General features: G+C 49.1%; 2 non-coding genes across 2 annotated transcripts; both read left to right on the forward strand.

Moving 5' to 3' along the window:
- The first annotated feature begins 18,152 nt into the window (after positions 1-18,152).
- On the forward strand, positions 18,153-18,224 carry TRNAC-GCA (transfer RNA cysteine (anticodon GCA)). Its single transcript has one exon. It is a non-coding gene; the product is annotated as a tRNA-Cys (tRNA).
- Positions 18,225-19,623: 1,399 nt separating this feature from the next.
- Positions 19,624-19,695, forward strand: TRNAA-UGC (transfer RNA alanine (anticodon UGC)). Its single transcript has one exon. It is a non-coding gene; the product is annotated as a tRNA-Ala (tRNA).
- The last annotated feature ends 1,395 nt before the right edge of the window (positions 19,696-21,090 follow it).

Consider the following 21,090-nt stretch of genomic DNA (forward strand, 5'->3'; position numbering starts at 1 on the left):
CTTATAAACCTGCTGCCTATTAATTTGATTAGGTGATTCCTAGTCCTTGTGTTCTGAGAAGGAGTAAATAACACTTCCTTCTTTACTTTCTCCACAGCAGACATGCTTTTATAGACCTCTCTCATATGCCCTCTTGTCTCTTTTCTAAGCTGAAAAGTCCCAGTCTTACATATCTCTCCTCATACAGAAGCTGTTTCATACTCCTAGTCCGGGTTTTTTTGCCCTTTTCTGAACCTTTTCCAATTGCAATGTATCTTTCTTGAGATGGGCCGACCACATCTGCACACAATATTCAAGATGTGGGCGTACCATGGATTATATAGAGGCAAGTTATGTACTGTCTTATTATCATAGAATCATAGAATCATAGAATATAAGGGTTGGAAGGGACCCCAGAAGGTCATCTAGTCCAACCCCCTGCTCAAAGCAGGACCAATTCCCAGTTAAATCATCCCAGCCAGGGCTTTGTCAAGCCTGACCTTAAAAACCTCTAAGGAAGGAGATTCTACCACCTCCCTAGGTAACGCATTCCAGTGTTTCACCACCCTCATAGTGAAAAAGTTTTTCCTAATATCCAATCTAAACCTCCCCCACTGTAACTTGAGACCATTACTCCTCGTTCTGTGATCTGATACCATTGAGAACAGTCTAGAGCCATCCTCTTTGGAACCCCCTTTCAGGTAGTCGAAAACAGCTATCAAATCCCCCCTCATTCTTCTCTTCTGCAGGCTAAACAATCCCAGCTCCCTCAGCCTCTCCTCATAACTCATATGTTCCAGACCCCTAATCATTTTTGTTGCCCTTCGCTGGACTCTCTCCAATTTATCCACATCCTTCTTGAAGTGTGGGGCCCAAAACTGGACACAGTACTCCAGATGAGGCCTCACCAATGTCGAATAGAGGGGAACGATCACGTCCCTCGATCTGCTCGCTATGCCCCTACTTATACATCCCAAAATGCCATTGGCCTTCTTGGCAACAAGGGCACACTGCTGACTCATATCCAGCTTCTCGTCCACTGTCACCCCTAGGTCCTTTTCCGCAGAACTGCTGCCTAGCCATTCGGTCCCTAGTCTGTAGCTGTGCATTGGGTTCTTCCGTCCTAAGTGCAGGACCCTGCACTTATCCTTATTGAACCTCATCAGATTTCTTTTGGCCCAATCCTCCAATTTGTCTAGGTCCCTCTGTATCCTATCCCTCCCCTCCAGCGTATCTACCACTCCTCCCAGTTTAGTATCATCCGCAAATTTGCTGAGAGTGCAATCCACACCATCCTCCAGATCATTTATGAAGATATTGAACAAAACCGGCCCCAGGACCGACCCTTGGGGCACACCACTTGATACCGGCTGCCAACTAGACATGGAGCCATTGATCACTACCCGTTGAGCCCGACAATCTAGCCAGCTTTCTACCCACCTTGTAGTGCATTCATCCAGCCCATACTTCCTTAACTTGCTGACAAGAATACTGTGGGAGACCGTGTCAAAAGCTTTGCTAAAGTCAAGAAACAATACATCCACTGCTTTCCCTTCATCCACAGAACCAGTAATCTCATCATAGAAGGCGATTATCTATCCCTTTCTTAATGATTCCCAACACCCTGTTCGCTTTTTGACTGCCTCTGCACCCTGAGTGGATGTTTTCAGAGAACTATCGACAATGACTGCAAGATCCCTCTCTTGAGTGGAAACAGCTAATGTAGACCCCATCATTTTATATGTATAGTTGGGATTATGCTTTCCAATGGGCTGCACTAGGTGCTATCCTGACATCTAGGACTGCTGAGATCCTGCATTCAGTGATATCCCTGCCCTTCCTGTTCCCTTTCTCCACTGAACCCCACCAGCCCATTCTTAGTGTTCCCAGCTTCCCCAGGACTCTCTCATTGTGTCTGGACCTCTCTCTCTCTCTCTGCAAGAAGCAGTTCCAGGGAGACTTGTCCTCTGTCTGGAGTCTTCAACTTCTGGGACATGGATTTACTTTCTCTGTGTTTTTGGAGATGCTTTGAAATTGAGTGTCTGTGACATTAACCACAGTGCAATCTTGACTGCTTGAACAGCTGTTTCCCCTCAGTTGCCCAAGCTGGGGTGGTTTTACACTGCTTTACTGTGAGAACAGCCACTCCTGGGCAGTTAACACCCAGTCTCCAGCATGTAACTCGCTGCCAGCTACACAGTATTGAGCGCTGTTAGTCAGCGACTCACGAATTACAGTGCACCACAGGAGAACCCCAGAAAATTCTCTGGTCCCGGACTTTTGTGCATCTTTCACTGTCCAGCACACTACTGAACGACGCAAGGTCATATGAAGTCTGTCATTTCATCAGTGGAAAATGACACGTGCCAGCCTTGTTATCCCAAATGGATTTTCCAACACACTTTAATCCCAACACACTGGTTAGATGAAACAATAAAATGAGATGGCTAACTACCGGCAAAAAAACCATATTCATTGACTACAGGTAATGAGGTATAAAAGCCAGAATTGTTTACAAAAGAAATGCAAGATAAAACCCAAACTAACATCTAAGTTTACAAGCTAAAACGGAAACAAAGCAAATGTTTCTCTCACCATATCCTGAGGCAGGCTGGCTGTCCTTTCAGCCAGAAGTCCCCCTAATTCGCCCCTGCTGCCAAGTTCAGTTTCTTCAGGAGCTGTCATGAGCAGAGGGAAAGGGGGGAGAGAGAGTCTCAAGCATTTTCCTCCCCTCTTTTTATAATTCAGTCCTTTGTATGACAAACAACTTCAGTTCTCAGCTGAGTCATGGTGACCGGCTGTCTGTTGTAGATATGAGCTTCAAGTGGTCCCTGTGAAGGAATGTAAATGTCTTCTTCACACCTTCCCCCTCCTGGAGAATGGCAATTTGACCAGCTGCTTGCCTTGCTGTCTCTGAGGAACTGGTCTGAGGGTGTTCCCCAGAATTGTAACTTTTTCACCAATATGATACAGTAAAATCTCATAATTTTACATAGTGTTGCAACACATATTTTAACAGGAGGATAATATTCTATAGATTATGCATTTTCAAATGATACCTCAAACAATCATACTATGTAAATAATTGATCATAGTTTTCTAGAAGAGTGAACATAGGGGTTGTGACAGGGTCAGGCCAGATGGCTACGTACGTCCCTTTTTCTTGGGTAAAGTAACAGAACAATCAGGAACCTTCTGGAGACCAGTAAGACAGGCTGATTAGAACACCTGCAACCAATCAAGAAGCTACTTGAATCAATTGAGGCAGGCTAATCAGGGCACCTGGGTTTTAAAAAGGAGCTCACCTCAGTTAGTGAGGTGCGTGTGAGGAGCTGGGAGCAAGGGGCGCGAGGAGCTGAGAGTGAGACCATGGACTGTTGGAGGACTGAGGAGTACAAGCGTTGTCAGACACCGGGAGGAAGGTCCTATGGTGAGGATAAAGAAGGGGTTGGGAGGAGGCCATGGGGAAGTAGCCCAGGGAGTTGTCGCTGTCGCACAGCTGTTCCAGGAGGCACTCTAGACAGGTGCATTCCACAGGGCCCTGGGCTGGAGCCCGGAGAAAAGGGCGGGCCCGGGTTCCCCCCAAATCCTCCCAACTCCTGGTCAGACCCAGGAGTCGTCAACCTGGACTGTGGGTTCAGAAAAACGGCCAAGCTGAGGGCTGCCGTGAAGCTCCAAGGCGAGCAAATCCGCCCATAAGCGCAAGACCCACCAAGGTAGGGCAGGAACTTTGTCACAGGGTACAGACTGTGCCTGTCTGTGTGTGTTCCCAGCGGATATGTGGGTATTTCAATCCCTCATAAGCAGAGTGCTCAGCATCTTCAGGGACCCAGGGAGCTGGTCCTGGGAATTCACTGGTTTACTAGGTGTGACACTGTAGGGAATTGTGAGACACTTTAATCATAAAATACCAATATGATGAAATTGCAATGAATCATGCTAGATATGCCATGTAAGGTGTCAGTGAAAATGCTATGATTTTCCAAGTATGATCATTTTGTTTCTATGTTTTGTACCACCTTTGTGTTGTGAGTTATAGACCTGTAGGGTATATCTGTATTTCCAGACTTGTGCAGTGTTTCTGGGTGACACCCCCGGACAGACTGGCATCAGCACTGCCGAGCCTCTTCACTGGCCTGTCAAGGGTCATCAGCTGTACAATGAGCCCATGAAAAGAACCAAGGGGATACGCCTATTGAGTCAGCAAGACATGCAGGGGTATGCCTGTGTACTGAGACCTCCAGGGCTTTTCCATGCCATGTGCTGTGAAGCTTGTGTTTGGGACACAGGAGGTACAAGCCACAAGGCAAAGGGAATAGAAAGGGCAGCTGCATCATCTTCATTTTCTCTTCAATCCCTCTTCCTACCTCTGGAGCAACTTCTCTGCAAACTGAAGCCTTGAACAAAGGACTGAATGACCCATCCAAGCTGTGGATGTGTTCCAGACGGACTTTCAAGCCAGGAACTCACCAATACTGTGAAGAACCCGATCTATAGATTTCTGAATGTATCTGACCTTTCCTTCTTTCCTTTAGTTTAGAGGCTAAAGGATTGGCTGGCAGCCTGGTATTTTGGGTAAGATCCAAACCTTTTTTTTAAGGTCAGGCTTGACAAAGCCTTGGCTGGGAAGATTTAATTGGGGATTGGTCCTGCTTTGAGCAGGGGGTTGGACTAGATGATCTCCTGAGGTCCCTTCCAACCCTGAGATTCTATGATTCAAACCTGTGCTGACCTGGTAGTATGGCTGACCCTTTGGGGTCAGAACATTGTGTTTCTGTGACCAGAATTTTTAAATAAGCTCTCACTGTACCGAACACAGGTGCTGATTGGGAGTCAGAGAACTGGAATGCAATAAAGGGGGCTGTGTGATCTTTTTCAGCTTCTCAATAACCAGTGTGGGGGATCAGAAGCATAGTTTGTGAGTGGTCGGTGATTTTAACTTCAGTGTTAGCCATCAGTTCTGGGAGCATCTTCTCTCCCTTTTTTAGCCTGCCCTGACCTTAGCGTTTTCAGTCAGGACTCCCCAAGGCACACCAGGTCACACTAAGCACTGAAGTTAAATTAATAGAATGTTTTGTTTTTTTTATGACAGAGTCTTATGCAATCACCTGAACTCCTTTGTTTTCTTTCATCTGAGCAGGGTTTCCCATTTCCAGACCTGATGTGTTTTCCCAGCTGGAACAAGGGGAAGAGCCATGGGTCTCAGAGCTCCAGGGTTCAGAGGAAAGACAGACCCTGAGAGCTCCCTGCAAAGGTGAGGAAACATGAAACCAACTCAGAATCTGTAAGTGCCTGAAGGAAACATATGGGATGCCCTACAAAGCCCTTGGGAGGTCACTCAGTTCATTATTGTCTCTAGCAGGGGTCATAATCTCAGGGTAACTATAGCTCATGGCTTCCTGTAGATCCTAGCAGACATCAGGCAGTAGCTTCCTCCCTTCCCCCCATGAATTTGATGGGATGTGAAGGCTGAATTGATCCCCTCCTCTCTCCCATTTAGGGGAAGTGTTTGGAGGAGTTCAGTTCCTGTTTTTATTTGACCTCTCTCCAGCACTTTTTTTCGTTGGCCTTCCCCTTTCCATCCCTGTTTGAGGTTTCTGTCTCTACCGCAGCAGGTGATGCGATGGTATGTGAGAAAGAGGAGCAGAATTCTCAGCAGGAAGATGCTGGGCAAGTGGATAAACACAGAGCATTATCACAGAGATCGAAAAGGAACGTGTCCAGGAGTCATGAGCAGGGAAAATCCTGTGAGATTCAGCACAGACCAGAGAGAGAGCAGGGAAATCGGCCAAGGGATAAAGTGGGTAAATTAATTTCCTGTCAGGGAACTCGGAAGGACCTCAAGGAAAGCACAACACAGCAGGAAATCCTCAGGGGAAAGACAAAAAATGCATGCACTGAGTGTGGGAAAAACGTATATGACCAGTCAGCCCTTATAAAGCATCAGAGAATCCGCGCAGGAGAGAGGCCCTATGAATGCCGTGAGTGTGAGAACCTTCAATCGCAGCTCAAACCTTGTTACTCATCAGAGAACCACACAGGGGAGAGGCCCTATGAATGCTGTGAGTGTGGGAAAACCTTCTCTTGGCACTCAGCCCATGTTAGCCATCCAAGAATCTGCACAGGAGATCAACACCATAAAAACCTCTAGGGCTATCCGTACTTTTTTTTCTTTAATACTTTTCCTGATTCCCACATAGTAACTTTTAAAGTTGTTTGAACTGTTTGCAGCACCGTTATCCCTCAGCGTGTCCAAATGAGTGGCCCATTTTTGCCTTTTGCAGTTCACCCTGTTTTGAGGTGGACCCATTTGTCCTTCCTATCTACTCCATTGTCTCATGAATAATTTGAGTGTGCCCTTCCTATCAGGAACCAGGGAGCATCACATCTATACCATTCCTCCTATTGCAAAATTATTGTTCGGAATCACCAATGATTCAGATTATATCATTGCCAGTTGTTCTCACGTTGCTCTGGGTTGTGCTGAAGAGCAGTTATATTGGGAACTTTCCCAATTATATTTAAAGGAAGAGGAGCAGGGGCAGGAAAAGAAGTGTCATTTCAGCCTCTGTGACACTGGAAGGAGATGGGGTGACTCAGAGATTCCCTCCTTCCCCATCACTCCAGACCTGTTAACTCTGCATGGCTCAGACAGGAGGGATCTTCATCACATTCTATCCCTCCACTTCTCAAAGTGTCACGTGATGAAGCGTTCTCAGCTGTCTGTGCTTGGAGACGATGCTTTGACTTCTTTAATCCTATATCAGAGTCGCTATGCCTGGAGATGAAAGTGTCAAAAACCTGGAAGGGGAATTCAGATGGATCCCAAGCACCGTGTGATCATTTGGAGTTTAAATCCCAGGTTCCATCAATTGGTAAAGCCACTTCTGGCAAGGGGGCTGTTTTGTCCCCCATTATGGGGGATGCTAGGTTACTAAAAAATTTTTAAATAACCTAACTAATTCTATGGCATGGGGAATGGTCCCCTTCATGATGCAGATGTTGAGGAAATAGAAGTGGGTTTTTTATTGAATTTATCCTTTGTAGGTGCTAAAAAAAAGTGTATGAAATGAAATCAGTGTTGGAAATCTAATAGCTGCAGAAAAATAGCTAGTTTTGAATAGAAACTCCAGCTCTGATAACTAACAGGCCTGTATCCAGTCCCTTGCCTGGAATTGTGCCACCAAATTAAAGAAAAGCTGGGCATGTTTCAGGAAGCCATTCCTCACTAACACTGCTGAGATTCTGAGTGCTTTTGTAAAGGATTCTACTTCAGAGAAGTGTACATTTACCCTAACCAAGGCCAAGGATTTGGAAAGAACTGGGGTTGAATGAGTACATGCTCCGTTCTTGGTTTCCATCCCAGTAAAAGAAGCTATGGTGACCAAAGACCCAAGGAAAACTGTTTGTTTGTACAACTCACTGATTACAGATCCAAAACATGCCAGGGTTAGATTGAGAACAATCATCCTTCACCATTTGGATCCAAAGAGAGAGAGTGCTTCATAGGACATTCCCTCCTCGTGGATTCCAAACTGGGAGCCTGATTGGGTAATGTCAAAGTCAGATTCAGGACTCGCATAATCTGTCAGACCATTCTGTTTATTAGCAAAGCACTTTGCCAATGCACCCAGATATGTGAGCCCCCTGCAAAGGCTCAAGCTAACTTATTTATACGGATAAGCCAATTTAACATAAGAGACAAAAGGAAGCAGAAACTGACAAATATACAGACATATCTTACTTGCATACTAATGTTTACCAATCTCCCAGCTCAGTAGGAGCTCTAAGTTAATTAGTTTGAGGACCCATTGTCTCACACTCCTTAATGTTTCTCTTCTTGACAACTATATTTCAACAAACCCTTCAAGTAGCATTTCTTTAATGAATTCTAATTTCAATATAATTCATTCTATTTTCACAGAAACAAGGACTTTCAGGCTGTGGAAATGATGGTAACCAATGAGGCAACGAACGTGTCCGGTTCCAATTTCAGACTTCCAGATACTCGCATGTTGAGTCCTGATTCTCTGGTTTTGTGTCTGATGCTCCGGCTTCACAATAAAGCTGATGTTGGCACAGCTGCCCCCATGTAGCTGCACTGGTGTAGCATGCTATTACAGATGCTCTAAGCCAATGGGAGAGATCTCTCCCGTCGGACTTCATTAGTCCAGCCCCCTCAAGCTATATGTCCTGCTGACGTAGCGCTATCTACACAGGGCGTTAGGGCTGTGTAACTACATTGCTCAACTCTGGATTTTTCACACCCCTGAGCAATATAGTTATACCGATAAATGCCTTTAGTGTAGGACAGTTTTCTCTTGTGTTTTATGCATTTACATCCCTTCTCCTCTACCTCCTCCTACTTTGAAAGATTAAAAAGTGTGAAAAGAGAGATTTTTTTTTCCTCGTGATGCAAACATTCCCACATAGGAGACCCCTTCCACCAACACACATGGCAGAAGCACCAGCGATATATGAACTCAGAGAATTGGTTGGGACAAACCAGAACTAGAGCCAAGGTTCAGTTGTTGGCAATGGGGATTAAAAGAAAATGAACTCATATGACAAGAATTTGAGCTCTTTGAATATGTTATTGTTTCCAATGAAAATGAATTGATTGGTTAAAGAGTAGGAGACTAATTGTGTGATAATCTGAATCACTTTGTAAAACAAAGTGTCTTGTTTTTTGTTTTGTTAGTCATACAGGAAGTGACAGCTGATCTTGAAAAGTTAATTTGCTTTAATTTACCCCCTGTAGTGTAAGGAGTTCTGGTAGAAAACCTCACTCCAAAGAATGTGTGTGAGAGTGTATAAGTGAATATTGGCCCAGTATAGATTTTAAATTTTTGTGTTTCAAATAGAACTTACTTTGCTTAGTTTCAAAGTCTATTTCTAGTGAAAGCAAAATTATTCAAAGAGACAATTTGTAGAAGTTTTTAGAAGTTCTTACACTTAGACTGTAAGGGTCACTGACTTCCCCACTTCTCTAATTTGCAAAGGAAAGTCATCTGTCATAGGATGTGTTCAGCAGGTAGGAAAGTTGCAGTCCTCAACCACCAAGGAAAAGGCTGAAGTCCATTACCTTTTAGGTCAATAAGCCATCTAATGTCTGGTCTCTGCTGAAAAGCGATGTTGACGTAGCCACCTCTCTCAGGGGTGTGAAAAGTCCACTCCACTGAGAGAAGTAGTTAATGTGACCTGAGCCCCAGCGTAGACAGTGTGAGGTTGTCAGAAGAATACTTCCAGTGTTTGAAGTATAGACAGAGCCTGAGACAGACTGATCCCCTATGGGAAGTGAGTCATGACATGAATTCCAATTTTGACCCATTTCCCTATATGTGAGAGAGGTACTAGTATGGAGGGCTGAGCCAGCTGTCCGATCGCCTGGTTCCTCAACTGTAGCTACAGCTCTTAGTACCCATCCACCCAAAGACTGAGAGAAATGGAGAGTTCCAACTGTTGTTATTTTAGTATCTTATTGTTCCTTTCTCTGTTTTTTGTGCTGGCCTTTCTATTATATCAGGGTGTAATGGTATAGCTCTGTTCATGTTGTGACAAAGCTCTGTCCTTGTCTCTATGGGTCCCACGTTTCCTGGTGGATTTTGCTAGCCTCAGAGGCTCACTGTGACCCTCCACATAGCCCTTCTCTCTCTCTAGAGGCAAGGGCCACAGCTTACTGAGCCATCATAAGCCAGCAAGGGAGGTGAGGAGAAGCAACCCTCCCTCGCACAATCTCTGTTTCCCAATATCCATGATTAATCAGGAAGGGGAGGGGAGGGGGGAGCCCGGGCCCGGGCCCGCCCTCTACTCTGGGCTCCAGCCCAGGGACCCTAATAGTAGCAGCTATGGTAGCTGACTTTTGGGAAATAGGACGTGTACAATTCCCTGGGCCACTTCCCCACAGCAGCCCCCACTCAGTATCTCCTTCGCTGTTACCTCAGGGCCTCCTTCCTTGCACCTGATGTGGATTTGCACTGCTTGGTTCCTCCAACAGCACGGCTTCCTCCTACAGATCCTGACACATGCGCCTCACTGATGAACTGGGAGGCTTTTCACCAGTTCCAGCCAGGCCTTGATGGGCTTCACGTGTTCCAATCAACCTAGCTATCTCCACTGCTTTCTAGAAGGATCTTAATTGGCCCAAGGTGTCTTGATTAACCTGAAACAACTGCCGTTTGGTTACCATGGTACCAAGGATTTGTTTAGCCTGGGGCTAACATACCTGTTCCTCACTACTTTACTATAGCCTTCTTGCCTTGCCCCGTTGCAATGTGTGACAAAAGCTTATTTGTGCCAATTGGCAAAGGGGTCACTGTCATTCACAAGCAACTGCTGTCTCAGACCTGACAAATTCACCACACCTAGGACCCAGAGCAGCGGTGGTGGAATCTTCCTTACAGTGGGGGGGCCACCGGCGTCCGAACTGTGACGCCCCCATGACACCCCTTTCCCCCCAGCCCTCACTCACTCCGCCCCTTCTCCCTGAGGCCGCAATCTAACACCGCCCCTTCTCCCTGATGCCACCCCTCCCTCCGAGGCCACACCCACAGAACGCCTCTTCCCCCAAGGCTCCACCTGGTTCCCCCCTCCGTCGTCCGTTCTAAGGGCTGCTAAAAAGTGCTGGGCCCATGGCCCTCTAAACCCCCCTCGTCCTGCACCCTGACACACAGCCAGGCAGGCAGCAGTGTGTGTGAGTGTGTGTATGTGACAGAGACTGCTGGGCTGTGCTGAGCCAGTGCGGGAAGTGGGGGCTGATGTCGGGGCTGTCCCGCTCCCCGTGACTCAGGACTGGGGTGTCCCCCTCCCCCTGACTCAGGACTGGGGTGTCCCGCTCCCCCTGACTCAGGACTGGTTGCTTCCAGCAGCTGTCTGAACTTAGGGACAGTGTGCCAACACACTCACTCTTCCACAACACACACGCTCCCCGAACACACACACTGTCTGTCCCCAACACACACACACTCTCTGCCCACCACGCCCAGGGCAGCTGAAAAGCAGCTGGCAATCGAGTCGGATGCCCATGGAACAATGGGATAGAGAAACCTGCCTCGTGTGGCTGCCCACGAGGCATTGCAAACCCTTCCCAAAGCACCCTGCAGCCAGTTGCACAGTGGGATAGCATCCCACAATGCACTGCTCTCTGTGGCGATCCAAGAGCTGCTCGCCTGGATTCGCTCCGGTGACACAAGCAGCCTGGTGTGGACATGCAACAGCGGCTTAATTAAAACGCTTTTACTAAAGCAGCATAACTGTCATGTAGACGTAGCCTGGCTCCCACTGGGGCCAAGGATGCTCAGGCACTGAAACTGAAGAGCCACAACTTCCTCCGTAGTTGGCAGGATTCAAACCTGCACAGGGAGACCCCCCCAAGGGGTTTCGAGTCCACCACCTTAACCACTCAGCCACAACTACTTGCTTTGTAGAGCGCTCTCACGACACTCTAGTTCTTTTCTCACTGAGTGATCGTTTCCAATTGTTTCCTCAGACCAGCGTCCACAACACACTCACTGCTGTGCTGTTGTGTAAGTGTGCCCAGGGCTGAACAAGAATTCCTGCTCGTTTCCCTTCTGGCTGGAGCATGAGGAGAGTGTGTTTGTGGCCAGTGATGTTGCTGTAGATTGTTGTAAAATTCCTGCCTCGATAATTCAGACAGTCCCTTTCCCGTCATATCCCCAGTACATCAGTGACTGTAATAGCAGGGGGCAGGTTTTCTGTGGGGCACAGAGCTTTGCCAGGGGGTTGGTGTCTCCTTCCTTTCCTCACCCTGGAGGAAACTCAGCTTTTCATTCCATCTTTAATGTGTCATGGAATAACAACAGCAGCATGAAGAAAGAGGTGGGCAGGGTGGGCCTCAGGGGAGGGGCACAGAGGTGCAAGTGGTGGGCAGGGCAGGACGGAGAGGCACGGGTGGCAGGCTGGGTGGGTCTCATGGGTGGGGCTGAGAGGTGGGAGCGGCGGCCAGGGTGGGTCTCAGGGGAGGGGTCAGAGAGGTGTGGGTGGCGGGCAGACCTTGGGGTAGGGGGCGGAGAGGAATGAGCAGCCGGCAAGGAGGCCTCGGGGAGAGAGGAGCGAGTGAAAGGTGGACCAGCAGGCCTCAGCCGAAGAGGCAGAGTGGGGTGGGAAGAAGTCCTCCTGTTAACCCAGTGCTAGCTACACCGGGATTAGGCTGATATAACTGCATTGCTCAGGGAAGGTAAAATTTTTAACACCCCAAGGTAATGTTGTTACTGACTTAATTTTGTAGGATAGACCTGTCCAAAGAATCACACACACACCTTGGGAGTAAAACTTCACCCACTTTTCTGCTTTACAGAATCGAAACACAAGAAACGCTTGTCAGGGCCCAGTGCGGGTTGGCAGGGAGTCAGGTGTGGGCAGACACCATACGTTAGCCAGAGGAAGGCACCATGGATTAGCTGGTTTAAGGCACCTGTCTTCTAAACAGGAGATCCTGGCTTCAACTCCCAGTCATGGCTTTTAAGGCACCTGATACTGGCTCCTATCAGAAGACAAATAACAGAGTTAGATGGACCTTTGGTCTAGCCCAGTGTAGCCATTCTTGTTGTTTAAATTACACTCAGAGGCACTGATAATAGAGTGACTGAAAGTTTGGGTGTTAAGAGCTGATAGGCCAGTGTTCCAGTCCCCTCGCAAACGACCCCCTCCCTCTGGGACAGGGGCAGGTCCGAGCTCTCACACCAAGTGGCTCATTGGGGCTGCCAGAATCTGTGGGCGGCTCATTCAGTTTATGGCGAGGGTTGAGTCCTGCTTTGTGCACCGTGTCTGAGAATGAAAATCCTAAACCTCCCTTTGAAATAATGAACACAGCAGGACCTGTTTTGTCACTGCCCCGAAGCAGACAGAGAAATGGAGAAATGCCATTGAGTCCAGGGGAATACTTCACTGCGGTTTTACCTTTTTCACTTGCCAAACTCCCGCCCAACCTTCTGGGCTCCTAGAGCAGGGTCCTGAGCCTGAGCCGAGACACGTACCCTGCAACTTTACAGCCCAAGCCGCTGTCCTGGATTAATGTGACACAGGCCACCCATGGGTGATTCATTGCACTGTAGACATATCCCAATGTTATGTCTCCACAGCGATTAAAACACCCAGGGCACCTGTCCCAGAGCCCGGGGCAGTTGACTCAGGCTTATGGGCCTGGGGCTGCAGGGCTATAAAATGACAGTGGAGACAGATGGGCTTGAGCCCAATCTCTGAGGCCCACGAGGGGTGAGGGTTTCCGACCCCAGACTTCAGCATGAACACCAATATCTGCACCCCAGTTTTGAGCCCCACAGCTTGAGCTCCAGGAGCCCAAGTCAGGTGACCCAGGCCAGCCCTGCTGCCATCTTTATCCCGGGAGAGAGGGACTCTACGGGGACCTCTCCATTGCAGTGTCAGCCCAGGGGTGGCAGGCTGTGCTCAAAGCAGCACCCTGGAAGCCCCATAGTCACCACTCTCATAGAATTAAGGTACGATTTGTACAGAGTCAGCCTGGTGAGCTATCATTGTAAAAGTCGTGATCTGTTGAAGGCTAGTGGCTGGGTGGATGGTGTGTGCTAGGCTTGTCTGGGAAGTGGTGGAGTTTTGCTCTGGGTGCGTCACTGAAATATGTGATGAGGCTGGGAAATGGCCACCGCCAGCCTTTCCGGTGTGACGCTGGAGGAGCCAGACTCGCTGCTGGCTCAGTGAAGGTATCCACGCTCCCAAGGACTCTCCCAGGAACCGTGTACAATGCGGACTCCTCCGAGACAGCCCAGAGACAATGGACACTGCTTGACTCACATCAAGGCAGAGGAACTTTCTAGCAAGTTGGAAGAGGGGAAGAGACGTCATGACTTGGCCTCACTCCCACTCTGCTCAACACCTGGCAACACATCTGGAGGACAAAGACTGAACTGAAATAATTCAGAGATCAGAAGAGAATAATAATAATCCATTCAAATGAAAGTCCCCAAACAGACTGGAATTGGTTTCCCAGCAGAAAATTTTCAATTTTGTTTTCCCAGTCAGACCTCACCAAGGGAAGCAGAGAGAAAATGTTTGAGTTGCTTCCTCCAGAGCACCTTGACCTAGACACGCTAGCTGTGGGTCACTGTCGTAGCTGAGGTGGGGGCATTTTAATTATTTGGGCTGGTCCCAGGGTGTTTGGGGGACATTATGAGGCTGTTACCTTTTGAGATAAATACTAAGAAACAAAGAACTCTTTGAGAAATCTGGGATTTAGACGTGTTTTATTGACAGCAAGGGAGGTCTGAGTTCCTGAGAAGGTTTTTGTTTACAGGAAGCAATGTGGCTTGTACCAAAGGGGAGATGGTTGTTTGTGAAGGAGGGGAGAAGACAAAATGCACACAATGAGGATGGGATTCAAACCCATGCATGCAAAGCACAATGATTAGCAGCCCACCACTTTAACCACTTGGCCACCTCATATGAGCTGCCAAAGAAGGGACAGGAGGAGAAATCTAAGGCCAGCAGAGGTAGGAACAATAAGGAGTTTTTAAATACGAAGTGTAAGGAAGGCCTGAATGACCTCCCCCCTCACATCTAGTGATGAGCTGGGGGAAAGACTTCAGGAACAGACCGTGTTTACATAGACAGGCCTCCTCTGCCTAGGTATGCAGCAAGTATCCTTTGAATAAAAAAACAAACAAACAAAATAGAAAGGTAATTTTTTGGTTTTCCTGCAGTCAGCCAAAAAAAATGTGAAAAGAAAGGGGCATTTTTAAGCAATCATCTGTCCCCACCCAGGGGCTGGGGAATGCTTATTTTCTTTTTCAGACACTTTCTGGGCAAGCTGGTGCCAGTGGAAGAAAACCCAGAACGCCGTGGGTCCCCTGTCGCAACAAAACATTGTGTTCTGTGTTTGTCTTGTTGTTCCTGTTATTTTGGTGGATATTGTAAATTCTTCAGGCGTGACACCCCCTTTTAATTGGGCATGTCGTGCTGCCCCTTTCGGGGCCAAGGGAAAATGTACCCTAATTCAACCTCTTCCACCCTCTACTCCGCCACCTCCCTCCAAATTCTCTGTGACACCCCCATCCCCACGGTGGCCTACCCCCATCCAGAGACCTGTGGTTCTTAATGCAACTGGTTTACAAATGACTATCGCTCTGTTCCCCACTGACTGGTCTCTCAGTACAACATTTGATAACTGTTCTATTTACCAAAGTAGGTGAAAGAATGTTGCCATAAGTAATTTCAAACTCATTTGAATTGGATGGAGGGGAAATAAACAAGAACATCTGAAAATGGCGAGCCCCCACAAATTACCTCTGGGAAGGCTGAAACTCACTGCAGGAAGCTGACTCAGTGTCTCAAATCCAACGCTTGGAATGTGCCTGGGGCTACTGGACAGAGTGGGATTACGTCAGGGATTTGAATCATAGACTCAAAGAAACATAGAATAACAGAGTTGGAAGGGACCTCTGGAGGCCATCTAGTCCAACCCCCTGCCCAGAGCAGGACCAATCCCAACTAAATCATCCCAGCCAGGGCTTTGTCAAGCCTGACCTTAAAAACCTCTAAGGAAGGAGATTCTACCACCTCCCTAGGTAACGCATTCCAGTGTTTCACCACCCTCTTAGTGAAAAAGATTTTCCTAATATCCAACCTAAACCTCCCCCACTGCAACTTGAGACCATTCCTCCTTGTCCTGTCATCTGCTACCACTGAGAAAAGTCTAGATCCATCCTCTTTGGGTCCACCTTTCAGGTAGTTAAAAGCAGCTATCAAATCCCCCCTCATTCTTCTCTTCCGTAGACTAAACAATCCCAGTTCCCGCAGCCTCTCCTCATAACTCATGTGTTCCAGCCCCCTAATCATTTTTGTTGCCCTTCGCTGGACTCTCTCCAATTTTTCCACATCTTTCTTGTAGCGTGGGGCCCAAAACTGGACACAGTACTCCAGAAGAGGCCTCACCAATGTCGAATAGAGGGGAACGATCACGTCCCTCGATCTGCTGGCAATGCCCCTACTTATACAGCCAAAAATGCCATTGGCTTTCTTGGCAACAAGGGCACACTGTTGACTCATATCCAGCTTCTCATCCACTGTCACCCCTAGGTCCTTTTCTGCAGAACTGCTGCCAAGCCATTCGGTGCCTAGTCTGTAGCGGTGCATTGGATTTTTCTGTCCTAAGTGCAGGACTCTGCACTTGTCCTTGTTGAACCTCATCAGATTTCTTTTGGCCCAATCCTCCAATTTGTCTAGGTCCCTCTCTTTCCTATCCCTACCCTCCAGCGTATCTACCACTCCTCCCAGTTTAGTGTCATCCGCAAACTTGCTGAGGGTGCAATCCACACCATCCTCCAGATCATTTATGAAGATATTGAACAAAACCGGCCCCAGGACCGACCCTTGGGGCACTCCGCTAGATACCTGCTGCCAACTAGACATGGAGCCATTGATCACTACCCATTGAGCCCGACAATCTAGCCAACTTTCTACCCACCTTGTAGTGCATCCATCCAGCCCATACTTCTTTAACTTGCTGACAAGAATAGTGTGGGAGACCGTGTCAAAAGCTTTACTAAAGTCAAGGAACAACACGTCCACTGCTTTCCCCTCATCCACAGAACCAGTTATCTCATCATAAATGGCAATAGATTAGTCAGGCATGACTTGCCCTTGGTGAATCCATGCTGACTGTTTCTGATCACTTTCCTCTCCTCTAAGTGCTTCAGAATTGATTTCTTGAGGACATGCTCCATGATTTTTCCGGGGACTGAGGTGAGGCTGACTGGCCTGTAGTTCCCAGGATCCTCCTTCTTCCCTTTTTTTAAAGATTGGCACTACATTAGCCTTTTTCCAGTCTTCCGGGACTTCCCCTGATCGCCATGAGTTTTCAAAGATAATGGCCAATGGCTCCGCAATCACATCCGCCAACTCCTTTAGCCCTCTCGTATGCAACGCATCCGGCCTCATGGACTTGTGCACGTCCAGCTTTTCTAAATAGTCCCGAACCACTTCTTTCTCCACAGAGGGCTGGTCACCTCCTCCCCATGATGTGCTGCCCAGTGCAGCAGTCTGGGAGCTGAACTTGTTTGTGAAGACAGAGGCAAAAAAAGCATTGAGTACATTAGCTTTTTCCACATCCTCTGTCACCAGGTTGCCTCCCTCATTAGTAAGGGGCCCACACTTTCCTTGGCTTTCTTCTTATTGCCAGCATACCTGAAGAAACCCTTCTTGATTTGCGCTTAGCTCAACTGATGGTTGGTTGGGAAATGTTATTCTAACCCACGATCAGGGTTGGAAGGGACCTCAGGAGGTATCTAGTCCAACCTCCTTCTCAAAGCAGGACCAATCCCAACTAAATCATCCCAGCCAGGGCTTTGTCAAGCCAGGCCATATAAACCTCTAAGGATGGAGATTCCTCACTTCCCTAGGTAACCCATTCCAGTCTTCACCACCCTCCTAGGGAAATAGCGTTTCCTAATATCCAACCTAGACCTCTCCCACTGCAACTTGAGACCATTACTCCTTATTCTGTCATCTGGTACCCCTGAGAACAGTCGAGATCCATCCTCTTTGGAACCCCCTTTCAGGTAGTTGAAAGCAGCTATCAAATCCTTCTCACTCTTCTCTTCTGCAGACGAAATAATCCCAGTTCCCTCGGCCTCTCCTCGTAAGTCATGTGTTCCAGTCCCCTGATCATTTTTGTTGCCCTCCCCTGGACTCTCTCCAATTTGTTTCTGTAGTGGGAGGGGGCTCTGAAAACTGGGCGCAATGCTCCAGATGTGGCCTCATCAGTGCCGAATAGAGGGGAATAATCACTTCCCTCAATCTGCTGGCAATGCTCCTCCTAATGCAGCCCAATATGACCAGTTACCCATATTGAATGCAGGCTCAGCAATATTTGATGAATTGGTTGCTGTCCATTCAGTCGGTTATTTCCTACTTATTCATAACTAATGAAGATGCTCTAAGGGGATGGGAGAGAGCCGTCCCATCCGAGTAGTTAATCCACCTCCCCAAGAGATGGGAGCTGTGTCAGTGGGAGAAGCTGTGTTGGTGGGTGGGCAAGCTGTGGGGTCTACATGTATAGATAAAGTTTAATCAAACCCCATTTTTAAAACCACCCATCGTCTGGGAATGGAAAAGGAGCTCTCTGAGCAGGGCCTGTCCTTCAAAATCCTTAAGATCACTGACTTGCCTATGCCAATGCCATGGGGGGTGTAGCTCAGTGGTTGAGTGTTTGACTGCAGCTTAAGTAGTCCTTGGTTCAAATCCAAGTGCCCCCTTACAAGCCTGTTCCCTTTACAAAAATAAGCACATTTCCATTATGTTCGGGAGCTCCACTGAATAGGGATGAATGGAAACATTCAGTGTTTTCCTGTGCAAATCCATAGAAACCTAGCAAACAGGTCCCTCATCTGAAATCAGTTCCAATCCTCTGAGTGTCTAGTTTATGTTTTCATCAATGAAACAAAGACACATGAAGGCACATTTGCAGATCCTTGGTCTCCATGGGCTACAATGTGCAGAAGAACAAGAACCCCATCCCCTTGGGAGGAATGGACGAGTCTGTGTTACATTCCAATGGCAGCTGTTTAAAGGGAACGTGCTTCGAGTTCATGATCACCCGCAGCGTCTCTGTAAGGTTACCAACCACAGAGCCGGTTGTGGCTGCATCTAAGTAACCGCAGAGTTAGTGTAGTACCAGATCGTTAATTGCACAGCGTCACTTTCTGGTCTCGTTGATCATTTGGGTAGAAACAGCTATTTCCTGCCTCTCTTTCACACAGAAGGACAATTTTCTTTGTGCAGATGCAGGAACATCAAGATCTTTCTCTGTCCCTTGTGCAAAGTAGGGTGTCAAATTCCAAGGAACCTTTCTCTTCTGCGATGGAAACAATGGAGAAGCAGGGGGCCCTGGGCACCTCCAGCCCTGGCCAGGAGATGTTCCCTCCCCACTTTCTTTATGCTGCTGTTGTTATTTCATGGAATGTCTGGGATGGGGAAAAAGCTGAGTTCACTCCAGGTGGAGGGAAAAAAGGACCCTGAGAATCTCAGGGCCTGAGGGAAAACCTAATCCCTGCTACCGGGATCACTGAGGTGCTGGGGATTTGAGCAGGAAAGGGACTGTGTGAATTGTCCAGGTGGGGAATGAATAACCACCGACAACTAGTTCCACCTCATTAACCACCGACACAGGCTAATCGTGCTGCAGATAGAAGGGAAACTGGGAGCGATTCTTTGCTGTCAGCCATGGAAACAGTGACCCGAGTGCACTGCAGTGAATGTGCTGGGGAAAGCTGGACTTTACAGGCAGGTGGAAATAGCAGATCCGAGAAAAGCCCCCCCCCCCCCCCCAACTTCTTCCACCGGGGTGAGGTGTTGAGCGACTCACAGCACCCCCCAGCGCCGTTACCTTTCAGCAGGGGCTGGCAGCTCCAGCCAGTCAATGCAGGGGAGAGGGCCGAGTGTATCTCTGCACCCGGAGTCCAGGGCAGGCCCTCTCTCTCCCCCACATAGAGAAACTGGCCCTGCTGCAAAGTGACCCCTGAGAACCAGCAACCTCCAGGACAGAGGGTTTGGCCCTCAGAGCAGGGAATGTGTCCCCCATGCTGCCGTTAGGCCCCTGGAGGCTCTGGAAACAGGAGGGCTCTGAGCATAACCCATCCCAAACAGCCCCCGTCTGGGGATGTAGCTCAGTGGCAGAGCGCATGCTTTGCATGTATGAGGCCCTGGGTTCGATCCCCAGCATCTCCAAGTCTCTTTTCACCCTGCTGCTTTGCTCAGGCCCAGAGGGGATGTGGCCCAGCAGTCTCCCTGCAGGAGTTTCAGTCCTGCTCAGTGCGTGGCAGGTGCCCATTGCACGGAAGGTCTGTGGGGGTTTCTGCTCCTAAGTCACCTTGGTACATTTAAGATTCCCACCCAAGGGGTGGCTTGGGACAGTAGCGGATGAGAAGGGGGAATCCTCCAGCCCTGGAGGGAAAGGTCCCGTCTGCCCAGACTGAGGGGCAAGGAGACGGAGGGGCAGTCAGTGCTCAGAGAGGAGAGAGCTCAGTGATTTACACCCATCAGGGGACACTGTCTTTTTGAGGCGGGTGCAGCTGGCTTGGGATGGTGCTGACGATGGATAGAAAACAGGCTGGAGTCAATGACAGATGGGACCACAGAAGGGGAAGGAGAAGGGCATCTCCATAGAAGGTCCTGGGTGCTCAGATACCCCAGTTCTAGGTACCCTGGCCTGTCCCAGAGAGAAAAGACAAAGAGGGGCCCAGCCCCCCGACAGTCATCCCATGGACAAGAATCTGGTTGGGAGTGGGGTGAAGGTTCCCGCTGGACAAAGGGGAGCTGAAGTCCCCCAGCGTCCTGGAATTTAAGCAATGCAAGCTTCAAACCCTGCATGGGTGGGGCCTGAGGGGCACCCGCAGAAGGTTGGGCTGGACAGGGGCGGCAGGTTTCTACAATTTTTGGTGGTTTCCAGAATGGGATCAAGTCCTGCCTCCCCGTCCACCTCCCCCCACATCTGCCTAAGGCTCTGGGAGGGAGTTTGGGTATGGGAGGGAGAGGGAAAGGGGTTGGGCTCTGGGAGGGAGTTTGGGTGTGGGCTGTGGGTTGCGGCAGGGGGTTGGGGTGCAGGAGGGAATGCAGGGTGCGGGGTCTGGGCTGGGGCAGGGGGTTGGGGTGCAGGAGCAGGTGTGGGGCAGGCTCTGGGAGGGAATTGCGTGTGTGGTGTGGGCTCTGGGCTGGGGCAGGGGGTTAGGGTGTGGGAGGGGGTGAGGGGTACAGGCTCTGGGAGGCAGTTTGGGTGCATGTGTGGGGTCTTGGCTGGGGCAGGGCGTTGGGTGCAGGAATGGGTGGGGTGGCCAGGTTCTGGGAAGGAGTTCAGGTTCGGGCTCTGGGCTGGGGGAGGGGGTTGGGGTGCAGGAGAGGGTGCAGGTCGGGCTGTGGGAGGGAGTTTGGGTGTGGGCTCTGGGCTGGGGGAGGGGGTTGGGGTGCAGGAGAGGGTGCAGGTCGGGCTCTGGGAGGGAGTTGGGTGCAGGGGGTGGGCTCTGGGCTGGGGGAGGGGGTTGGGGTGCAGGAGAGGGTGCAGGTCGGGCTCTGGGAGGGGGTTGGGTGCAGGGGGTGGGCTCTGGGCTGCGGGAGGGGGTTGGGGTG

This window comes from Caretta caretta, chromosome 28, assembly GCF_965140235.1.
Source record: "Caretta caretta isolate rCarCar2 chromosome 28, rCarCar1.hap1, whole genome shotgun sequence".
NCBI classification, from domain to species: Eukaryota; Metazoa; Chordata; order Testudines; family Cheloniidae; genus Caretta; species Caretta caretta.